Source organism: Myotis myotis, unplaced genomic scaffold, assembly GCF_014108235.1.
Source record: "Myotis myotis isolate mMyoMyo1 unplaced genomic scaffold, mMyoMyo1.p scaffold_m19_p_13, whole genome shotgun sequence".
In the NCBI taxonomy this organism is placed as follows: domain Eukaryota; kingdom Metazoa; phylum Chordata; class Mammalia; order Chiroptera; family Vespertilionidae; genus Myotis; species Myotis myotis.
In genome coordinates this window covers 3,270,409-3,294,362 of record NW_023416317.1, presented here as the reverse complement: position 1 = coordinate 3,294,362, position 23,954 = coordinate 3,270,409, and the positions used below count along the sequence as shown (strand labels likewise).

Below are 23,954 nucleotides of genomic sequence, written 5' to 3'. Positions count from 1 at the left end.
ATCAGACACTTCATGGCTCCTGCATTCTCTGGATTTGGGCCACTTTTAAACTCCATCCACTAATCCATATAACCAGTTACTCAACTAATATTGACTATGTGGTACAAGGAATACAGCAGTGAACCATGCTATTGAAATCTTTGTACTCATGGAGTTTATGGGTGGGGAAGGGGAAATGCATACATAAATAAGTAAATATATAATATGTTAAATGGTTATAAGTGCTAGAGAGAAGATAAAGCATGGATGGGTTTGGGGTGAGTGGTAATTTAAAGTTGCGTGATAAGGAAGGTCTCACTGAGAACATGGCACTTGAGGAGATATCCGAAGGTGGTGACAAAGGGTGTTGTGCCGTATTTCTGGGGGTGGGGTGGGGTGGGAGTGGAGGCTCATCAGGCAGAGGGAAGGGTAAGTACGCAGGCTCTTGATGGAAGGATGCCCCATTCAGCAGGAGATGGATGACCACATGGCTGGGGCAGGTTGAGCAAAGGGAAAGGTAGTGGAATGGCAGGAGACGAGGTCAGGGACAAAATAGATAGGAATGGCCCTGGCTGGTTTGGCTCAGTGGATAGAGCGTCAGCCTGTGGACTGAAGGGTCCTGGGTTCGATTTCGGGTCAAGGGCACATGCTCAGTTGCTGGCTCAATCCCCAGAAGGGGGCATGCAGGAAGCAACTGAACAATGATTCTCTCTCATCATTGATGTTTCTATCTCTCTCTCTCCCTTTCCCTTCATCTCTGAAATCAATAAAAATATATATTAAGAAAAATAGATAGGAATGAGGTAGACCCATAGGGCTCTGTAAAGACTTTGCCTTTTTTTTTTTAATCCTCACCTGAAGATATGTTTTTATTGATTTTCAGAGAAAGGAAGGGAGAGAGGGAGGGCAAAAGGGTGAGAGAGAGAAGAACATCAAGCAGTTGTTCCCCCTCCCCCATGTGCACCCCACTGGTGATCAAACCCGCAACCCTTTGGTGTATGGGACAACACTCCAACCAACTGAGCCACCCAGCTAGGGCAAGACTTTGCTGTTTATTCATTAAAAATGGGGAGCCATTGTAGATTTCCAGCTGGAGGAGTAAGGTGACCTGAGTAATTCAGGTGACAGCCCAGTGTGGTGGGGAAAACAGTGGTCTGAGAACTTAGAGATCATTGGCCATGGATTTGTCACTTGATGGGGCAAAGTAGCTCAACATTCTCCACTTAATGTTTCCTCCTTATGAAACAAAGCTAGTGGACTAGACCATTTTTATTGACTGTCCAGAATTTGATACTGCCTGTCTGCAGATTCTTTGATCCCTCCCCACCCCAGTGTGTTTGAGTATTTCATATCTGAGGCAGACTGCTTCTTTTTGAGCATGCAGAGCTGGATCTCAGATGTATGAATTATCTTACTGCACTTTATTTAATTTCTGTAAAGATCTCACATTGAAAACCTTGCAAACTGTGAAGTAATTTTATGTACTGACATTAAGGGTTGTTCACAGACTAATTGGTGTGGGTAAGTACAGATTGTGTTATTATATAGCCTTAATATTTTTCTGCTATAGAAAATAGAGCAAATTTATTGAGTGTTATGGTGAGCTATCAATTAGGATAGAGTGATAAACAAGACCCAGCTTCTGTACTCAAGGAGTTGAGTAGATGGAGACAGACCTGGTTAGGGGTGACAGACCTGGTTAGGAGAGTACCCCTTCAAAGCAGCCTGGTTTAAAATATTTTTATTGATTTCAAAGAGGAATGGAGAAGGAGAGAGAGATAGAAACATCAAGGATGAGAGAGAATCATTGATTGGCTGCCTCCTGCACACCCACCACTGGGTTCGAGCCTGCAACCTGGGCATGTGCCCTGACTGGGAATTGAGCCATGACTTCCTGGTTCATAGGTCAATGTTCAACCACTGAGCCATGATAGTTGGGCTCAACGTAGTCTTAATAGCAGGAAATAGGGCTGAGGCCTGTGGGGAGTCCTGGCAGACTAATGTTCAGGTACACCTTCACATTTATTCTTTAAACTAGAGGCCCGATGAACAAGATTCGTGCAAGGGGCTCGGCCCTTGTAGCCATGGCAGCTTCCCTGGCCCTCACAGCTCTGGCTTCATCTGGAAGGTTGTCTGGAAGGACGTCTGGAAGGTCGTTTGGCTGTCCAGTCTAATTAACATGTTATGCTTTTATTATTATAGATTATTATAGACTAGGGGTCCAGTGCACAAATTCGTGCACCTTGAAAGGGACTTTGGGCCATGAGGCTGCAATGGGTACAGGGGCGGGTCTCAGCCCATCCTCTAGGCTCCTTCCTGGCCCCTCCCGCTGTGGCCCCTGGTCCTCTGTCTGCCAGCAGCCCTGTTCCTGCCACTGCCGCTCCCATGCGCTGGCGGTGCCGGCCCTGCTCGCATCCGCTGACAGCGCGGGGCAATTGGGGCAGGCGCCAGCAGTGGGTGTGAACAGTGGCTCTGGTGCCGGCTGTGGGAGCAAGCGGGGCTGGTGCCAGCAGCAGGTGTGAGCGGCAGCTCCAGCGCCGGCAGCAGGTGCGAGCGCCGGGTGGGACCGCAGTGTGCGGGAGCAAAGAATTTTCAGTAACCACCAGAGGCTCTTCCAATGACAGCGACTGGCACCCTGCCTTGGTCTGGCACCCACACTCACCTGCTCCACCATCCTGCTGTGACGGATGCCTGCCATGTTCCATGCTCTCCCTTCTGCTGCCGACACCAGCCATGTTCCACACTCACCCTGTGGTGGTCAGCAAACACGATAGCAACTGGTTGTTCGGTTGTTCAGTTCCGCTGTTTGGTCTATTTGCATATTGGGGTTTTATGTATACAGATATCCTTCCACCACCCAGTGCCATGCAGGTAGGAGGCACCAGAAGCCCACAGCCTCTCTTCTATAGCCTTGAGGAATTTAGTTCTGCCCCGTACTTGCATCACAATGTGTAGCACATCAAAGTCCTGCAATTAGCCCTTTTTAAAAGGCAGTTTAGGGACCATCTTTTATTACTCAAGAATGTTCTTTGGTCATCTCAACCCTTTCTCTTCCATCAGCATATTTCTTCCACTTCCTGTGATGGTTTAGTGCCCCTCATTGGCCGGCCCCCCAAATGGACTCACAGCTGTTCAGTTCATTTCTTTTCCCAGTGGAGTAGTGCCCTCACATCACCTTATCTTCAAGCCTCTAGTGCAGTGGTTCTCAGCCTTGGCTGCACATTAGAATCACCTGGGCCTCATCCTCCGGAAATTCTGTTTCTTTGTTACTAATGTTGTGGCCCCACCCAATAACAAAGAAACAGAATTTCCGGAGGATGAGGCCCAGAAATCAGGATTTTAAAAAGATTCCCAGGTGATTCTAATGTGCAGCCAAGGTTGAGAACCACTGCTCTAGTGTGAACTCTGTCAAGTGGAGCCCCAGTCATTTTACCCACTAACCGAATCTGTTCTTCATGTTCTCTAACTGGCTTCCTCTTGGGAAGCCTAGAATGTTGTATGTTTCCAGATTGAGGATTCTGGAAACAACTTCCCAGGAGATCAGAGGTTAGCCCTGACCTAACCTTCAGCCCCTCGGCCCTTCCTGGCGTACATTGGGGCAGTTGAGACCCTGCTGCCAAGGAGTTACCAGGGTTACCAGTGCCATGACTCTCAGAAGGATGAGGTCAGCTGTTAGCACCTAAGCTGGAAACAGCCAACAGCTGTTGGTTCTAATGTCACACTGCCTCCTTTTAATTCTTTTCTTCCTCAGGCATTACACACGTCCTTCCCACCATCTTAAACACTTTCCTGTCATTCTCTGTCTACTTTCTATCCGTCTTCACTCTCATTTAAAGTTGCTTCCTGACCTTTTTCCTTGCCCCCTTCCTCTTCTGAGTTAGTTTGCCATGCTATCCTTTTACAGTTTCTTGATCTTTTCCTTCGTGCGACTTAATTTCTTACAAAATTATCCTACATTTACCCATGTGGTCATTGTCTGTATTCCAACTCCAGGAGGCTGGCAAGCACAGCTATGTCTTTCACTATTGTGTCAGGTCCAGGATCTGACACAGAGAGGCACTGTATAAATATTTGTGGATTAATGGGTCCATAAATGAAAGACTAAATGATTAAAAGGCAGACTGCCTTTTCTCTTGTCTATTCATATTAAATGTCTGTGCCCATCCTGGCTAAGGGTAACAACTGTTATTGTATATTATCGGAGATGCTGAAGATATGATTTTTGTCTGCCGCATAATTCTGTGGCCTTGTGGAATTTTATTAAAATTGACTACAAAAACCAGAACTCAGTGACATACACAAATCAACGTTCTTTAACTGGCATGGTCTTGACAGGTTGGGCTGTGATTTATCAACTTATTTTGCTATAGTTCCATTTTTGTTCCTTAATTCTTTTCCAGAAATGAGCTTTAATTCTATTTAGATCCATTTCCATTCTATTTATTAAAAAATTACTAGAGAACTATTATTTTTTCTTACTAGGATTCATAATGCTTTTGGGAGGATTTGTTTTGGCTTGTCTAATGGAACTTTGAAGTGGGTAGGAAGAGAAAATGGAGTGACACTTGCTTCAGAAGAAAGAAAGAGCAGAGTTTCCTACTGGGTAAAAGAAAACAACAGTGGGCTCTGTTTATTTCTAAAATTAAACTATTCCACGTGTTCATATCACAAAGATAGGCTTTTCCCAAGCTGATTGGGTGTTTAATTCATAGAGAAAGCATGCATTGTTCTGCAGGATGCACTGTGGTTGCACTGGCTCCCAGAAGATTCGCTCAGAGGTATCTATGAGTAGTCACACCCTAAACTACACAAACTGAGCAGTTTTAAAGACGTGGAAAATCTGATGCGCACTGTTTCCCAGTCGCTCATGCCTCAGGACAAGAAGTGGGGAGGTGGGAATGAAACCCAAGACTGCTGCTTGTATTTGCCAGTGTGGTACTACTTGCCTGTATGACCCTGGAAAACAGAATTAACTTCTCAGAGCCCCAGAACCCCATCTGTAAAGAGGAGCAAAACCACCTACCTCAGACTTATTGCAAGGATTTCATGGGCTAATATATGGAAAGAGTCACAACGTCCAGCATATTCTGCATGCCCTAGATATATTATTATTACTTGGGATGGAACAGTGGGTAAGTGGTAGTGAAGGGCAGAGACTCCAGGGGCCTGCCTGGGTTTGAATCCTGGATCATCAGCTTATTGGCTGGGCCATCCTGACCTGACCCTTTCATTTATATAAAATAAGGATATAGTAATACCTGCTCTATAGGGTTATTATGAAGACTGAGCATTTGCCAGCTCCTGTCCATGACAAGTGCTATGTAACTGTTTGCAGTTGTGACTGAGACCCCCACATCTGCAGAAGACGGTGGGAACTTGCACTGAGCCATCAGATGTGCGGAGAAGTCAGGTTCCACCATGTGCCAGGTGTACAATTATGAATAAGTTGCTGACTTCTTTGAGCCTCAGTTTCTTCTCTCTGTAATATGGGGATGATTCTAGTGGTAGTGCCAAATTTTATGAGAAATCAATGAAATAATGCATATGTAAAGTGCTTATTTTTAACATAGGGCCTGGAACATGGAAGTACTCAGAAGTCATAGCTACAGTGAATACTTTTCTTATAACTATTATTACCATCACTATTATTGTTTCCATTATTTTTAATTCTATTGTTAATATGTCTCTGGCTTAGGTAGAAGTTATATTCTAAGATGATTACACAAACCCTCCATGGAAATCAACATGACTAGTATGTGGAAAATAATGTTGAGGTCTATTCTTTCTTTGGGTATTTTTGTATAAATGGAGCTATTTCAGAAAATTGACAATATTCAGTAAAAGTCTTATCATGCATTTATAATTTCATAGGTCACGGAAGATGGAAGTTAATCGGGGTTAGTGTTAGGTGGACAGCCTTATATTCATGGAAAATGACTCATAGGAAACACCAGGAACTAAAATTTCCAAAATAGAAAAATAAAAAGCCATCGCATAAACCATGTTTAAATCAAGTTTGTATCTGTTTCATATCTTCACTGGGATTGTGTTCATAAAATTTTGACATTTCTTAAACTTCTAATGTTATATCTCATTTATGACTGAAAACCATGCATTATACCCACGCATCATGGGAAATGAATGGATAAGCACTTGTTCTGTTGGTAACATTTTCCACATTAGTCATTTGGGTCACTGTGTCTGCAGTATCCGTATTTAAACCTTTGTGCTGTTTCACAATATATCCTTAAGTTCAGCTTCCTTTTTTTTTTTTTTAAGAAGGTAGGGAATAAGGAAGCAGATAAATAAATTAGAATCTAGGGCTGTGAGAAATTCAGGGCTCTGACTAGCACTTGACACGGTAGTGCCCTATGTTTTCAAGGAAGGTGGGAACTTGCACTGAGCAGTTAGATGTGCAGAGAAGTGCAGATATTTGTACCAGGCCTAGGTTGTCAGATACTCTCAAGTTACCACATGGAAGTGCTGATGAAATTCCTAGATATATGTTCTGGAGAGATGAGAAAAGTTAGAGGAGACACAGGCTGGGTAGAGTGGATGTTAGTGCCTCCTCATGTGTAGGGTACAACTTCTATAGGCATAGGAAAACTTCTGGGATAGGTGCAGATATCTGCTGAGAGTATGGAATGCTATGAAGGCTAGAACCTGGAGAGAAAGTGAATCCGAGGTTAGTGTCATCGGGGTCATAGAATGGAGGACCTTTTAAGCTATGACTAGGAAGATGGGCTTTATTCAAAGGTCAAGAGGGAGGTATGAAAGAGTTTTAAGTAGGAGCCATAGGATCCTATTTGTGTTTCTGAAAGATCACTGTGCCAAGACCAATGAGGAACAGTGCAGACGAGAGGATGGCGTGGAACGGGGAGATGCAAGGGATGAAGAAGCACAGGCTCGGTGAATATTTAGACTTAAGTGGTGACAGAGTGAGGGGGGAAGGAAGGGGCCTGTGTGGTAGAATGGAGGTCTTACAGAGGTGGAGCTCTGAGGAGAGAGACTCAGGCTGGATGGAGTGGATATTAGCACCGCCTCCTGTGGGGGGTGCAAGGTGGAACAGTGTCACTGGGAGAGCTTTAGGGTTGGCACTATTCTGGGGCAGAGTTTGTTTCAGTCAGGTTTACATTTTCATGCATGAAAGTCAATAGCCAATTAACAGTTGCCTGAACAAATAGGGATCCATTTAATCTTGTACAAGAAGTCAGAGGTCCATGACCACGACCATTCTTCTAGTGCAGTGGTTCTCAACCTTCCTAATGCCACGACCCTTTAATACAGTTCCTCATGTTTTGGTGACCCCCAATTTCATTGTTACAAATTGAACATAACTAAACCATAGTGATTAATCACAAAACAATATGTAATTATATATGTGTTTTCCGATGGTCTTAGGCGACCCCTGTGAAAGGGTCATTCGACCCCCAAAGGGGTCGCAACCCACAGGTTGAGAACCACTGTTCTAGTGGCTCCATGATGTCAGAAGGATCCTCACACTGACTTGCCTTGGTGTTTTCCTCATGGTTTTTACCCATGGTTGCAAGATGGCTGCTGTTCTTCAGTTGTCATATCTGCTTTAAGAAGAGGGTAAAGAAAAAAGGGGTGAAATCTGTAGTGGGAAAACACAGGCTTTCCCAGGAACCCTCTGTGGATGTCTCCTTGCATCTTATTGGTCAGAACTGGATTAAATGGCAACTCCTCACTGGGCACATTGCTGCCCTGATCAAGTGACGGTTCTGTGAATAGGAAATGGAGGAAATGGGACTTCTATATGCAAAGAGTTGTCCAGTTTGCTTCATCAGGTTCTGGTAAGGGGTAAAGGGGTATGGAGAGTTTGAGGAATAAAGGAGTTTAATCACATGGTGAGAGATTTCAGTGGGCACATTTTCTTTCAACTCTGCAGTCAGCCCCAAACTATAATTTCACATTAATATAAATTATGAAATGCATTTAAAGTTTGCCTATATTTTTGTTAGTTATCTTCAAATATATATAATATTGAATTGTCCTTAAAATGTACTAAGCACATTTCCCTATTTGATAAAAATTCTCAACCTACAAAATATATTTTTCTCAAATTTATTCCAAATCTTCCTTATCCCTAAACTGTCAGTGGACCTCTTTCGGTTTGCGTGACCCTCAACCTGTGGGTCGCGACCCCTTTGGCAGTCGAACGACCCTTTCACAGGGGTCGCCTAAGACTATCCTGCATATCAGATATTTACATTACGATTCATAACAGTAGCAACATTACAATTATGAAGGAGCAACGAAAATAATTTTATGGTTGGGTCATAACATGAGGAACTGTATTTAAAGGGCCAGAAGGTTGAGAACCACTGGCTTTAGAGCAAATGTGGAAAATTCCACTCGTGTTCACTTACTGATGTGTAAGTGAAAGCAGGGAATACATGATGGAAAATGCCACACCTTTTACTGTGGTTTTTTGTATCTGTAAAAGATATAATTATTCTCTGTTTAAAACTGGAGAGGGGAAATGCTTGTTCACCCTTTCTGAAGATAATGTTATTTGGGTATCATAGGATGCCAATATTTGTCCTCCACTCCAGTTTAATTCAAGGCAGACTCACCACCTAATAGATGCAGAATTCTGTTAGTGGCTGTGTTACCTGACAGTGGTTATGAAGATAAATAATGTCCAGTCCCTGAGGAGTAGAAGGGGCAGAGGTTGTGTAAGTGGCATCTGAAGCCTAGCACTCTGCCACATAATCTTGGGAATACCCTCTGAACTGGCTTATTCTCTGGAATTGGGAGGAGAGAGAGGAGATAGGTATGTAGTCCCTCCCGCATGCATATACAAATGATCTCTGAAACCCGGTGGCAAGGCTCTCTGAGGTACAAGTAAAATCTGGCGGGATGTTGCATAGAGATTACTTTCTGTTAGGAGGCTTTAAGAAGGCTTTGTGGAATGTGGGTTTGAATACCATGTTGGAGAATGAAGAAGGTTTACAGGATGATGGACAACGGCCCCAGGCTGAGCAAATGCACACAGTGTGTGTTTGAGGGGTTCAGGGATTAGGAATTGTTTTCAGTAAAGGACAAAATGAGGAGAGCCTTGAAAGTCTGGCTGAGTGGGTTTGGACTTTGTTCTCTAGGTGCTGGGGAGCAACCAAGACATTTTAAAAATTCATAGAAATTTAATTTTGACACAAGTGGAATTTATTGGTCAAAGAATATGTATAAAGTTTCCATAGATTTTAAATGTTAAACATTTTATTTGAGATAATTGTAGTTCACACACAGTTATAAGAAATAGTACTGCCTGGCCGTTGTGGCCTAGTGGTTGAGTATCGACCTATGAACCAGGAGGTCATGGTTCGATTCCTGGTCAGGACACATGCTTGGGTTGCGATCTTGATCCCCAGTGTGGGACATGTAGGAGGTAGCCAATAAATGATTCTCTTTTATCATTGACTAGAGGCCCGGTGCACAAAATTTGTGCGGGGTGGGGGGCACTTGGCCCGCTCTGCACGCTCTTCAATCTGGGACCCCTCGGGGGATGTCCGACTGCCTCTCACAATCTGGGACCTGCTGGCTCTTAACCGCTTGCCTGCCTGCCTGCCTGATCGCCCCTAACCACCTCTGCATACCTGCCTGATTGCCCCCAACTGCTCCCCTGCTGACCTGATTGCCCCTAACCGCCTCTGCCTTGTCCTGCACCCAGGACCCAGGATTCCCTCCTCCAGCCAGTCGCAGGCACCCGGGACCCAGGCTTCCCTCCCTCTGGCTGGCACTCAGGACCTGGGCCAGCTTCACCTGGGCCGGCTGCAATCGCAGGGCACCGTGGGTGGGCGGCTTCGCCTGGGCCTTAGCGGCAGGCACCCAGACTGCAGAGCGGGTGGCTTGTCCCTTTCCTAGGCCACAGGCGCAGGTGCTGGCTCCCAGGACTGTGGGGCGGGTGGCTTGTCCCTCTCTCGGGCCGCAGGCTGGCTGGTCCCCATCCCTCTCTCGCAGGCTCATTTGTGCCTGGCTGGTCCCCATTCCCCTCTCCCCAGTGTTGAGTGTCTGAGCAGTTATGGCGTGACGGCGTGAGAGTGTGATGGCCATTTGCAATTAGCTCTTTATTATATAGGATGTTTCTCTCTCTCCCCTCTCCCTTCCTCTCTGAAATCTGTAAAAAAAAAAGTACCTAGAGATCCTGAGCACGTGCCGTTTCCTCAGGGTAACACCTGACACAATATTACAACAGGAACCCACCTGAAGACTTGAGGAGCATCCACGATTTGCCTAAATTCGTGTTGTGAGTAGGTGATCTTAGTAGGGATGAGAGAATGGATTGGAGGCACAGCATGGAGGCCAGGAGACCTTTGGGAGGCTCTTGGAATTATTGAAGAGAGGGCATGAAGAGTGATGATGGGATTGGAAAGGAGAGGATATGCAAGTAGGAACAACAGGATTTGGCAATCATGTCAGGGTGATGAGAGCAGTTGATGCGGTGTGCAGTTGCTCAGCAAGTAGGGATTTAGGACCAGTCGTGTGCCATGCACTCTGCTAAGCACTGCAGAGGCTAAAGATGATCTTACAGAGACTGGGCAGTGTGGCGGAGCAGAGGTTGGGGCGCAGATAGAAACTATCTTAGACTGGACAAGACAGGACAAGACTACACCCTTGGAGGAGGTAAATACTTTTCTGCTATTGCTGGTTTTTACCATGTGATAATGTAGGTCCAGATTTTCAGAAGCGAGAAATCTAGGTTTTTATGTGAGATCTCCCAATGTTTAAATGTTACCTAATACAATTTGAAAAAAAAGAAGAAGATGCATACCAATTAGCATGCATCTATGGGCCAGATTCACCTCACAGATTAGCCTTAGCTGTTGTGACAGAATGTTTAGGGCTTAAGTTATTCACTGTTGTGTAACAAATCACCCTGAATTTAGTGGCTTAAAATGACCACCATTTTATTATTTCTCACAGTTCTGAGGGTTGATGGGGCTCACCTGGGAAATAGTTATAGGCAGATGATGTCTAGGGCTGGCGAACTATAAAGGTCCATCTTGGCCTGAGACAATGGAAATTTCTCTTCCTTCATACAGTTGGAGGGCTCTTGTGGCCTCTCCATGTGGTCTCTCCATTCATCAGGGTAATGGGATTTCTTACATGGTGCCTGCGAGCTCCCAAAGTGAATGTTCCAAGAGGGGACACATGAGAACAACCAGCCTCCTTACGGCCAGTCCAGGATTGCCAGAGTATCACCCTGCACCTTCTGCTGGCGGAGGCAGCCCAGGCTCACTGTGGGAGGGGCGCGCGTTCGAGGATGGCCATCTTGGAGACTGCCTGCAGCTGAAGCAGGATCTCCAGCAAGTGGTGGTGATGTCTGTCTAGGAAAGTCGGAAGAGGGCACGTTCTCCTGATGCCAGCCATGTTACTCGAAAGTTTTTGGAGAAGTGCATAATACTATGTTTTATGGTAACGATGATTCTGGGGAATGTTTCTTTTTTAATACAATGGCTTCCTTTGGAAACAACTCATTTATAATTATTTGGTTTTCAGTCATTAAAAAAATAATACTATATAAGTCAGTTCTTTTCTGGTTTGGTGAATGTGTGTTTTTCAAATGTGTGACCAGATGTTAATTAATATTGGGTCCTTAATCATGTATGCCTTTAGAAAAGGGGCCCTCAAATAAAATGTTGCCTAAGAATTCCAATTCTTTACTGACCCACGATAGGTGTAGCTGAAATGTCCATTAGCATGGCACCTGTGCTCCTAAGACGGAGGACCAGCCTGTAAAATATGTAGGACCCTGTACAAAATGAAAATGTTTAAAAATGAAGAATTTTAAGATATTGACGGGAAAGCATTAAACCAATCCCCAGGCTCCAGGAGCTGTAAGGTCATTTACCTCTCAAGCCCACCTTGCTTAGACCCTTGAAAATATGTGCAAATATTGGAGTGAAATGTAATTTTCCAGTAGAGGACCATTGGCTCTAATAAAATTTTCATTTGGTTTTGATACCCAAATTTTTTTAGAAGCACTGTGTAGACAAGTCAGAAAAGATGGAAGCTTTATGTTAGAAAAGCACTCTGCTTTGAAGCAGCACTATTCCTTTTGGCCGAGCAGCTGGCCCTGGCAGCCTAGGCTGAGCTTCCTGCCTTGTAGCCCTCCTGAGTCCCAATAGCACTGTCTCGGAAGGTACAGCATATGTATGCCATTGAGGATTTGATAGGCTGTCTACTGAATGCGCTTTTCTCCTTTCCCCTCAGCCCCGTTTCGGAAGCATACAGAATACATTGCTTGTCTAATTGATGGGCTCTGCGTTCATTTGGAGCCGACTGGAACATAGTTCATTAAGCTAAGAATCTGGGGTCAACATTTCTGGAAGGTGCTTGGTGGACTCTAGACAGGGCTGCAATGTTGCACAATTTCAGGGAGTGCATTAGTCAGCTCAGGCTGCTGTACCAAAGTACCATGGACTGAGTGGTTTAAGCAACAGAAATGTATGGTCTCATAGTTCTGGAGGCTGGAAGTCCAAGATTGAGATGTCAGCAGGGCCTTGATGCCTCTGAAAGCGCCAAGGAGGGAGCAGGGCTGGGCTTTTCTCCTGTCTCCCGCTAGTTCCTTGGCCTGTGCTAACTCAACTCGATGTCCTTACATGGCTTCTCCTTGTGTGTATGTGTGTGTGTGCGCCCAAATTTTCCCATTTTATAAAGACACCAGTCAAATTGGATGGGTGGCTCACTCTCTTCCAATATGACTTCATCTTAAATCATCTGCAACACATTCTGAGGTATTGGGGGGTGGGATTTCAACATATGAATTTTGTGGACACATAATTCAACCCATAACAAGGCATGTTCGGATCATATCTGTGAATGGCAGTCCCTGGCATTGTAGAGCTCACAGCTGAGTGGCTGTGCACAGAAGCCCCTGTGGTATAAGAAGCTCTGTCTGCTTTAATATTTTAGAGATGTGTTTGTGGAGGTGACTTTTTGTAATACATGAACCACGTTGAATTACTTGTTTGGGCTCCTGATTGTAGCATCATGGCTCTTAAAAATTTTTAATATGCTTGTCAATCAGTGGATTTCAAGGCCAAATTACTCTCAGACCTACATGCCTGATCCTTATGATAGAATAATAATAGCTAACATTTATTGAATGCCTATTATGTACTTAGAACTCTGCATGCATTATCTAATTTTATCTTCACAACAAGTCTATTAGTTACTGTTATTCTTTCATTTAACAGATGAGAACACTGAGATTAAGTGTGGTTATGTGACTTGCCCACAGTCACAGCTAATTAAGTGACAGGCTATGATTTGAACTCAGTTCTGTCTAATTTCCAAACCCAAGCAACATTACATAGGGTGTACCCCATATTTTTAAAAAATATGTCTTTTAGAGAGAGGGAGGGAGGGAGGGAGGGAGGGAGGGAGGGAGAGAGAGAGAGAGAGAGAGAGAGAGAGAGAGAGAGAGAGAGAGAGAGAGACAGCAATATCAATTGGCTGTTTCCAGCATGCCCCCTACTGGGGATTGAGCCCACAACCTGGGTATGTGCCCTGATTGGGAATTCAACCCATGACCTCTTGGTGCATTGGTCAACACTCAGCCACTGAACCACGCTGGCAAGGCTGCCACATATTTTTAGAGGAATACTGTATATGATGGTTTACCACTCAAAGTCTGTTTCATCAAGAGTCTTTTCTTTTTTCTAGGTCATTCCCTGATGAAACATTATCCACCTACATTTATTTTTTGCAGGATTCTTAACCCTTTTCAAAGTAACCACCTGTCCTTCTATAGGTTTTATGGAAGGATTTTTACTTCAGTAAATCTAGGAATACTCAATCTGAAGTAATTGAAATTACAAATGTAAATGGTGAGTGGGCTTATATATTTGAGTTGTGTGTTTCCAGATCCTTAGGAGAACATAGAAATTAACTCATTTCCTCAACACATGAGAATAGAGCCCTCACATCACCAGAGAATTTCCCACTAGTGATCAGGAAAAGTATGCTCAGCTCATTTATCACTGTGCTCAGTATAATGTGCTCTGTGGTGAGACCGCAACTGATTCCCTCGGTAAACACCTTTTTACTTTGTTCCTTCTCTGCCAGATAGCAACTGTATTCTCTTTGTCTATCAGAGTGATAGTTCAATTGAATTCAGGCATGTGAAGAGATAGGTTCCTTTCCAGGTGTGACACAATGTTGGCTGGGAAGCAGAGCCTGGTATCCTCTGACAGATTATGGGGAAGTTCAGATACCAGAAATTACATTTTGTTTGAATGAGTTTTATCTCACTTGCCCATCTGTACAGTATTAAATTGCAAACAATACGATAGAGCCATCTTTCTAAAAATCCTATTTATTCTTGACTAATAGTTCATATTGAGCAAGTAGAAAAGAAAGATAAGGCACAATCAGTGAGGACACCATCTGAGCTTCTCTCATCTCAACAGTCAGTGACAACCTGAGATGGCGGATGAAGGAGGAAATGGATCGCACTTTTTTTTCCACTTTATTTCACTATGATACTTTATTTCAGTAAGTATACTTAGTTGAACATGTATCTGTGTATGTGTGTGTATGGCCTTTGTTAAAATACCAGCTCAGGTATTGTTGCTTTTAGTACCACAAATATTGGCTGAGGATCTCCCTATTCTAATTGAAGTATTTGCCTAGGGGCTATGGAATACTTTATTGTATTTTTCCTGTGTCTGATAGCAGTATTTTGGGGAGCAAAGTCATCTGGGAGCACATTAAAGATATGAATTCCTGGGTCCTGGATGCCAGTCCTACTGACTTGAGGGCTCCAGGAAATGCTGCCCAGCTTTGCTGTGGTTCTTTGCCTCACCATTGTCTGAGGTGTGTCAACACAAGGTTGAAGGTTCAATGCAGTTTTCTCTTATTTGGTTCATGTTCCTCTTGCCTGTCTCTCCTACTGTTTCCTTCCCTCAAATGTAGTAAAGAAAATGATTTTAAGGGCTATTCCAATGGCTTATTTTTTTAAATTGTTTGTGAAGGACTTTGTTAATTTTAGCAATATCACAATTCTATCTTTTATTGTGTGGTGTATATGAAAGAAGCCATTGGGGAAGAAGTGTGTGTGTGTGTGTGTGTGTGTGTGTGTGTGTGTTTTATGCAACAAATTTTATTTAGCATAGTCAGTCCCAACATTCAGCACAAAAAGTTTACAGAGGATACAAAGTGCATTAATAAAAGCCAGTCTTTACCAAAAGAAAACAAAAAATATATTATTGATTCAAAATATTTTCCACTTGAATGATAAACTGCAATAACTTATCTGGGCGCCTACTGATCAGAGAAAGAATGAGAAGAAAAGAATGTTTTAAGAAAAGCTCAATCTCCAGCTGGTATTGGAGAAGTCAGTCGAGGTCACTGATGCCACAGTCTCTTTACTTTTTGCATTAGTACCCTCAGCTGAAACTGTCTACGGGACAAGACCTCCAGGTCTATTACTCCCCATCTCAAGGCTTCTTCCAGGTAAAAGATAGTGCCTTCAACAGCATTCTTCTCTGCATACAGATTTAGGATCTGTTTATATAGTGGGGCTGTTGGAATGATAACTTCATCAATATCATTTTCAGATTGTTTTTCCATTTTTTTTCAGAGTAGAGCTGAATTCTTCATCCTTCTTTCTCAAAAGTTCTATAGTTTTGGTTTTTGTTTTTTTTTTAAAATCAACTTCAGCTACTTCTTGATCTGAATGGGTATCCATCTCTTCTAGATTCTGGTGACCTTTTTTCAGGTCTTCCTCTGTTCGTTTCAAGGCATTGAGCTCTGCCTAAGCGCGGTCCATTTCCTCCTTCATCTGCCATCTCAGGTTGTCACTGGCTGTTGAAATGAGAGAAGCTCAGATGGTGTCCTCACTGATTGTGCCATCCCCACTGGGACAAACAATGGTCACAGGAGGCTGGGAAGGGTACTGAGAGCTTGTTGTGGCAGGATAAGGACCACCAGGTGGGTGAGCACAGCCTGGGTAACCACTGGGATTAGAAGGGTATCAGGAGAGGCATGGAGAGATTCCACTGGGCAGGCCTTGCATGTAGGAAGTATTCCGTGGCCCTGTTGCCTGGTATGATAGATAAGACGTTGAAATTGTAGGTCAGGAGCAGACTGGAGGTTCATCTCCAAACACCACAATCATGACCTGAATAAGCCCTAACAAGTCTGACTGAGATGTTTCCATTCGTGTAGATAAGAAAGATATATCTTCCCATTTGCATCAACATGCTTTCCCGTTTTAATAGTCATTGAACTAGTAGGCTTAACAAAATAGATAGGGGGGTTATATGGGTATGTGTCCAGCAGCCGCAGGCATATTGGAATATTATATGTATTTCCTCTATAAAGCACAGGAACTGTTCCAGTGAGATTCATTATTTCCTGGGAACTGCCATCATTAAAAGCATATGAATCCAATACAGGTTGGAGATCTTTGTATAACGTAATCACATTGATAGTTTCACGCCAGTTAGGTCTCTGTATTTGTACTTGGACACCGTTTTCTTGAGCTGCTCTCAGACACGCCATGGCGGCCACCAGAGACTCCATCCCGCAGGCAGAGGGTCAGCCGCTCTGGGGCTGCCCTTCCCCACCCCTTCCCCACTGCACACTGCACACTGCACACTGCACACCAAGTAGCCAGGCCCCTGCCGCCTGTGTGCATGTGTGTGCCTGTGTGCGTGCATGTGTGTGTGCGTGTGTGTGTGTTCACTACCCACTATTCTCTGTAGCAGATCTCGGGAAGATACCAGCAGTTCCATTTTGAACAACATGCTGTTTGTTCTTTCTGAGGATGAGCCCTGGGTTTCTGTGCCAGTGGGTGTTCTCAGTGCTTTTCAGCAACTTATGACTCTCCTTTCTATACATCCCAGACTTTAGTGCAGATATTTCTCAAGTCTAGGGAGGCTGCTTTTTGGGGTGAGAAAAGGGAATCAGAATTCTTTGAAAAGTGATTTTGAGGATTTTCTGGGATTCAGAAAAGTGATTTTGAGGATCTTCTGGGATTCTAGGTAGTAATGACTTCCTCAGTGTTTAGTGGCCAGGATTTTGAGTTCTCTAAGTATATGAAGCAGTCACAACCAAAGGTTCTAATGGATTTTTAAAGAGATGAAGTTTTTAGCTAAGACTATCTGACAGGTGAGTTCCCTCTCCCTCCCCTGTTAGAGGAATCCCTTTGTTGAGAAGCTGAGTTAGCAAACGAGGCTTCTCTTTGACTCCTGGTAAAGACCTAGAGAGCAGGAGTATCCCCAGTGACTCCGGTGGCCACTCCTGAAGGAGTAGAAATCTAAACAATAGTTTTAGAGGGAGATTCTTCTTTATAAAGGACTTCTTAACATAGGAAAATCATAATTTAACAGTTGGGAAGTTAAAACACTATTGTGATTTTTTCCTAAAGTGTCAGATCCAAGGTCTAGTTTCCATTGGAGACCCCCAGGTAAATCTCAAGGGTCCCATATCCCAAACTGGAAAGATTGGCCTGGATTTGAGCTCCAGCACCCAGCTGGTTGGCTTTTGTTTGTTTGGGCTGGTTAATGCAAGTGAGAGCCTGTTATCTTTGTCAAAGTGCTGCGGTTGGCTTTTCTTAATGGTAAAATCTATCTCTCTGCTGTCTTTTCCATGAAAGCTTTGTACTAGCAGATAACCCTTAGCTGTGGAGCTTTGCTGATGGACGTGGCACTGAGTATAATTCAGGTTATCCTGCGAGGGGCTTAAACATTCCTCTTAGGGCTGAGGCAAGGCAAGCTGAGTCATGGCGTGCTGGGGCAGGTGTCCTGAAATCACAGCTACAGTAGCAACAACAATTTAATAGCAGTAGCTGGCCTAGCATTATTGATGCTTCCAAAGTGCCAGGTATTCTGCTAAGTGCTTTACATGTATTATCTCACTTAAACTGGCAACAGTCCCATTAGCTAGGGACCATCTTTCATCTCCTTTTACAGATAACCATCTCAAAGTCACATGACTAGTCAGAAGTAGGAGTGGCCTTGAATATTCTGATCTTCTGGCCTAAATCCATGCATTTAATGACAGCGCTACTCTCTTAGACCCAAGTACACATTGTTACCCACTTTCCACTCCTTAAATCACATCATATTCAGGTTTTACTTAGTAATCCAGGGACCTGAAGATTCTCTTTTCTTATTTTTCATGAGTTTAGATTTTGAGTGAGAGGAAAATACAACCTGAAAAAGTTTAACCTTGTGAAACTGAGAATGACCTTCAGCCTGAGGTCATGTCCATCTACTGAATGGTCAAGGGAAAAAAGATATCAGGTGTGTGTGTGTGTGTGTGTGTGTGTGTGTGTGTGTAATGTTGGGAGGGTAAGGTGAGAGAGAAAGCGATAGATAGGTGGACACATCCAGGGTGATTTCTACCTTCTTAGAGGAGAAGGAGTGATATTAAATATAATTTAAGAACTAGAGTTCAGAGGCCAGCTAGGTAATAATGTCATAGGAGGGTTTATGAAAAAGAAAAGGTTCTGTGATCAAATAAATTTGAGAAACTACATTCTAACATCCATTTGGAAAGCAACAACAATAAAACACTCCCAGCATCTAACACTTACTGATTGCTTCCTGTGTGCATGTTAAATGTACTAACACTTCGCGAGACAGGTGCTATTTCAGTATCAGTTTCACAGGTGAAGAAAGGTCATCCTGCTCTGGTGTGGGGGGGCTGGGATCCTAATGAAGGGAGTTGGTCCCAGCACTGAACTCCTTCCTATCTACTGCTGCCTTTCCTGGTGGCACCAGGAGCGCATAGATATGCACCAGGCCCTCTTCGAAGGTCTTTCATGCATGTGTGTTTGCTCATTTAACCCTCTCAAGCATCACAATTTGCATCAGTATATTAAAGGCTCTGGAATGCCCTGCAGTCAGAAACTTGTTCATCTGTGTCCAGTGTTTCTCTGCTTTACTTGAAGACAGGATTCTCCTGCCTGTCTTTGGAGGGGGAGAGCTGAAGGGAAAGTATCTGCCTGTATGCACGTTAGGAAATTACGAACAGGAGAATCATCTTATTCTAACTTTGCTTCCCCTCAAACACAGGTTTGAGACACAATTTATTTTCAAAATGGAGCACAGGGTCTGGCTTCATTCTGCAACTGCCCATGCCTGTGACCTTCATCAGGCTCCACCTTGCTGCCCCAGGGACACTAATTCCTGCTTTTGCCTACTTTATGGGAATGTTGACAGTAAATGATTAGAAAGCTCTTTGGGCTCCTTAGAAAAAGAAGCTACTGAAGTCCATGGTCTTGGTAATGTCCTATTGAATATGTAGAGTTCCTTCATTTTGGTTATCATTGAATAATGAATGGACAGATTAAATAGTTTTAGCTTATCCAGAGGAGGAAAGAAAATATACCTGGAAAATGTTCATTGCTCCCAGGAGCCAAATCTTCAAGTTTTCATATGTGGCATTGAGATGTCATGATTGGCAATAGTCACTTAACATTAATATTGAGTCTGTTGTAAGATTATGGAAGCCATATGTTTGTTTCTATGGTTTTATCCTTTTGAAGTCCAAATATTTGAGGCCATAGACCCAAATACATACATCTGGGCATATATCCTTGGAAGGGTATGTTATTTAGCATGCTCTGTTTTAGCATTAGTTTTTTCAGTGTAACATGAAAAATCCAATCAGTCATAAATGATATAAAATTCAACTCGAGCAAAAAAGATTTATGGGTTCATTTACGTGAAGAGTTCAGGTACTTTCAGAGTTGAACTTTAGGGTTGGTTGACTCGAGGCCTCGAGTTAGTATTGTGTGTCTTGTCTGTGATCCCTTCCACTCAGCCTTCATGGTGGCCTGCCACCTTCACTCAATTGTTGATTCTACTTTATGTCAGGATGTCTACCAAGTACCCCTGGGGCTGCTTACTCCCTCCTGCACATCAAGAAAGAAAGGGAGGGGGAAATACGATTGAGGGAGAGACATTATTTCTAGAAGTTCTTTTAGAAAAGAAAGAAGATCAAATCATTTTTGTTGGCTAGAGTTGAGTCTTGTTCTCATTTGTGAGCCAGTCCTCTGAGGGAATTGAGGCTGATTAGTATAAACAGTGGCTCCATGTTCTACGCCTCAATTTTAAGGTGGAGTGAGCTTCCCCAAAGCAGGTGTGGGTCTTGGAGGAGAATCAAGGGAGTTTGCACAATAAGTGAGAATGGCTGCAGATTTAGAGTTGACAGCAACTCATGATGCAACTTACCTGATAGTTTTCTTTTATACACTCACTGGAGGCCTGGTGCATGAAAATTCATGCACTGGTGAGGGGGGTCCCTCAACTCTGCCTGCACCCTCTTGCAGTCTGGGAGCCCTCGGGGAATGTCCAATTGACGGCTTAGGCCCGTTTCCCATGGGGAGTGGGCCTAAGCCACAGTCTGACTTCCCTCTGCAGGAGGCAACCGGTGGGCCGATTGGAGGGGGGAGGGTAGGTGCTGGCCGACAAGTGGCCGGCTCTGAGCCCGCATCGCTTCTCCACTGCTCTCCGATCTCTGTCCCCTCCCTCTGCCTGCTGGCACCCACCTTGGCTAGCTTGGCACCACCCACTCGCCGGCCCCACCAACTGGTTGTTAGTTGTTTGGTCGATTTGCATATTAGGCTTTTAATATATAGGATGTTAGCAGTTACATGCTAAACTCCCTTGTTCATGAATAAAAGACTTAGATCAGAGTTTAACTTCCAAAGAATTAAGTTTTAAGCTCCACTCTTTCTTAGTAATATAGGGTACACCAGACCAAATTGAGGGATTATCTTCCTTTTAGCTTGTTGTAAAGTCTTGGTGTCTTGTTTTTGAATTTTTAAAGAATTAAATTGATTCTTTATCTGGCCATTGTGTTTCTATACCAAATGCCTTTTGGTTGAGTGAATCTGTGGTTGCATCAAGACAGTATAAATTATCTGAACTTTATTTCTTTTTCCTTTTTATTGATCTCATCATGACTGTTCCTTGCAGCTGACATTGAACTTCATGCTTGAATAAATAAAAGATATCTATTTCCACATGGGTCTCCTAGGTGCCTGACATTACATAATATTACAACAATTACAACACTAATAAAAATAAAATAGTTACTATTGAGAGGCATAAAGGCCAAGAAGGATGGTAGTAGGCAGAGCTGACCTGAGTGCTATGTGCCAGGAAAGCACTATGCCAAGTGCTTCATCCGCATTGCTTTGTTTGTTCATCACAATGGCCTTGGGAAAGAGATGCTGTCATAACATCCATTTTACAGACGGGGAAACTGAGGTAAAGTTATATGCTTAAGGTTGTATAGATAGGAAATGGTGGAGCCAAAACACAGAACTTTAACTCTGGGCCCAGTGCCACTGCTTCCTGCATCGCAGCTCGGAAACTCGAGTCTGCTCCATCCAGTGCTCCATTTGGAATTCTTGGAACGTTGCATTGTCTTTAAGTTCTTCTGAAGTTAATGCTTCTGCATACTAGCAGTGGTAGAGGATTGAAAGAGAGCTTTACCAGCTTGTGTCTCAGAAAATCCTAACCCAAGAGTCCTTCACAAATAATCTGTATTTGCCCCAGTAGCCAAAATAATTTTGAAAAAGAACAAAGTTGGAGAACTCACATTTCCTGATTTCAAAGCATATTACAAAACCACGGTAATCAAAACAGTGTGGGGCTGACATAAAGACACATTAATAGACCAGTGGACTACAATAGGGAACTCAGAAAAAAATTCTTACATATATGGTCAAATGGTCACTAAATGTATAAAGGACAGTCTCTTCCACTAATGAGGTTGGGAAAACTGGAAAGTCATATAAAAGAATGAATTTGACCCCTATTTTTTCACCATATACAAAAATTCACTCAAAGTGGATTAATGATCTAAATATAAGATTCCACATGAAACTCCTAAAGGGAAAAATAGAAGAAAAGTTTCATGACATTGGACTTGGCAATGATTTCTTGGATATGACAACAAACTCTTAGGCAACAAAAGGAAAAGTAAACGAATGGGACTACATTAAAATTAAAAACTTTTGTGCATCAAAAAGGAATCAACAGAGTGAAAAGGCAACATATAGAATGATAAAAAAGTATTTGTAAATAATATATCTGATAAGGGGTTAATATTTAGCATATATAAAGAACTACAGTTCAACAACAAACCTAACCTAACCTGATTAAAAATGGGCAGAAGACTTGAAAGGAATTTTCTCCTAAGGTGACATACAAATTGCCAACAAGGATAGGAATAAATGCTAACAATCTCTAATCAGATAAATTCAAATAAAAAACCACAGTGAGATATTACCTCATACTTATTAGAATGGCTGTTATAAGGAAACATAAAATTCATGTGGGTGAGAATGTGGAGAAATTGGAAACCTTGTGCACTGTTAGAGGGGTTATAAAATGGTGCAAGTGTCATGGAAAATAGTATGGAGCTTCTCAAAAAATTAAAAATTGAACTACCTTATGATCCAGCAATTTCACTTCTGGGTATGTACCAAAAGAATTGAAAGCAGGATCTCAAAGAGATATTTTCAACCCATGTTCAGCATTATTCATCATAGGCCAGAGGTGGAGGCTACCATAATGTGTATTAATAGATGGATAAATAAACAAATTGTGCTATACACACACAATGGAATATTACTGAGCTTTAAAAAGGGAAATCTGCCACATGCTACAACACGATGAACCCTGAGGCCATTATGGTAAGTGAAATAAGCTAGTCACAAAAAAGAAAAGTCCTGGATGGTTCCACTTACATGAAGTAGCTAGAGTCGCCAGATTCATAGACATGGAAAGTAGAATGGTGGTGCTGAGGGAAGAGGAGTTTTTAAGTGGATATAGAGTTTCAGTTTTGTAAGGAAATTTTGGAGAGGATTGCATACCAATGTGAATGTACTCGACACCACTGAACTGAATACCTAAAAGATGGTAAATTTTCTTAACAGATTTTTCAAAAATTGTGTTTGTCTCCTGGTACTAATGTAAATACTTAATTGAATTATTGGAATCTCTGGCTGGAGGTGCCAAACACAAGCCTTCAGGCTGGATGTGGCCCACAGACACATTCAGGTAGGCCATAGTCTGTTTTTGACAAAATATGCATTAGTGGTCAGCATTTGCAAAGATTAGGGCATTTCACATGAAATCTCTATTTCTAGCTGCCCTTGGAAGACTGGGAAACCTGGGAACTGGGCGGACAGCTGAAAAGTCCTCCACGTTGTTTTTCTTCTTCACAGTGTGGTGCTTCTTTGAGTGTCATAACTTAGTTCATTTTACTACCACTGGATTAATAGCGCTGAATGAGTCATTTCTGCAAGCAAAAAAAAATATCATGTTTTCTTATTTTTTAAAATGTGCCATTTGTAAGTAATGCCTGTGTATTAGAAAGGAATTCAGAGACGGAAGGGCCTGCCTCTCCTAGGAAGCTAAGAAGAATAGTTACTGGTGAAAAATATAAAAATCGTGGTTATTTGAAAGTTGACGTTGGCCCAGTGTTTTATCTGTATCTTTTATCTTATTATCACATAGTATTTCAAGATAGAGGCCAAGCACTGGGAGAGCAGCAGTGGTGCTGCGCGTGACATTTCTGTGTGTGCGGAAGTGTGTGCATGAGGCATTTTTAGAAAAGCTTCATGCTTCGTACTGGGTCTACTTCATTTGTGCAGTGGAACTTAGAAAATGCACTTCCATGCTTTGAATAATAGTGACCGACATTTAGCTCCCAGTTCTGGGGGACTGCTTGGATTCTGAGAACTTTCTGGTGATGAGACTTGAGTAATGGGGTTCCTGTGCCTGGGCATTTTCCTCGTGGGTGACTGAGGTGCTGAACCCTTATCGCCACTCGCCAGGCGTGAGGCTGTCCTCCAGCACAGCCTCGGCTCTGCGCTGAGGAGATACGACTAGCTGATCCCATCACATCCAGCACAGAACTTGTGTAGATGAGCAGTGGATCACAGAAACCCCACAAAACAAGCCAGTTGAACCAAACTGGGC

At 43.1% G+C, this 23,954-nt stretch overlaps 1 protein-coding gene and 1 pseudogene across 9 annotated transcripts in view; one reads left to right on the top strand and one right to left on the bottom strand.

Annotated features, from left to right (window-relative positions):
* The window catches only part of MITF (melanocyte inducing transcription factor), a 247,335-nt gene that overhangs the window by 30,263 nt on the left and 193,118 nt on the right, over positions 1-23,954 (top strand). The gene's annotated exons all lie outside the window — the stretch shown is intronic.
* LOC118668558 lies at positions 15,352-20,231 on the bottom strand (annotated as a pseudogene).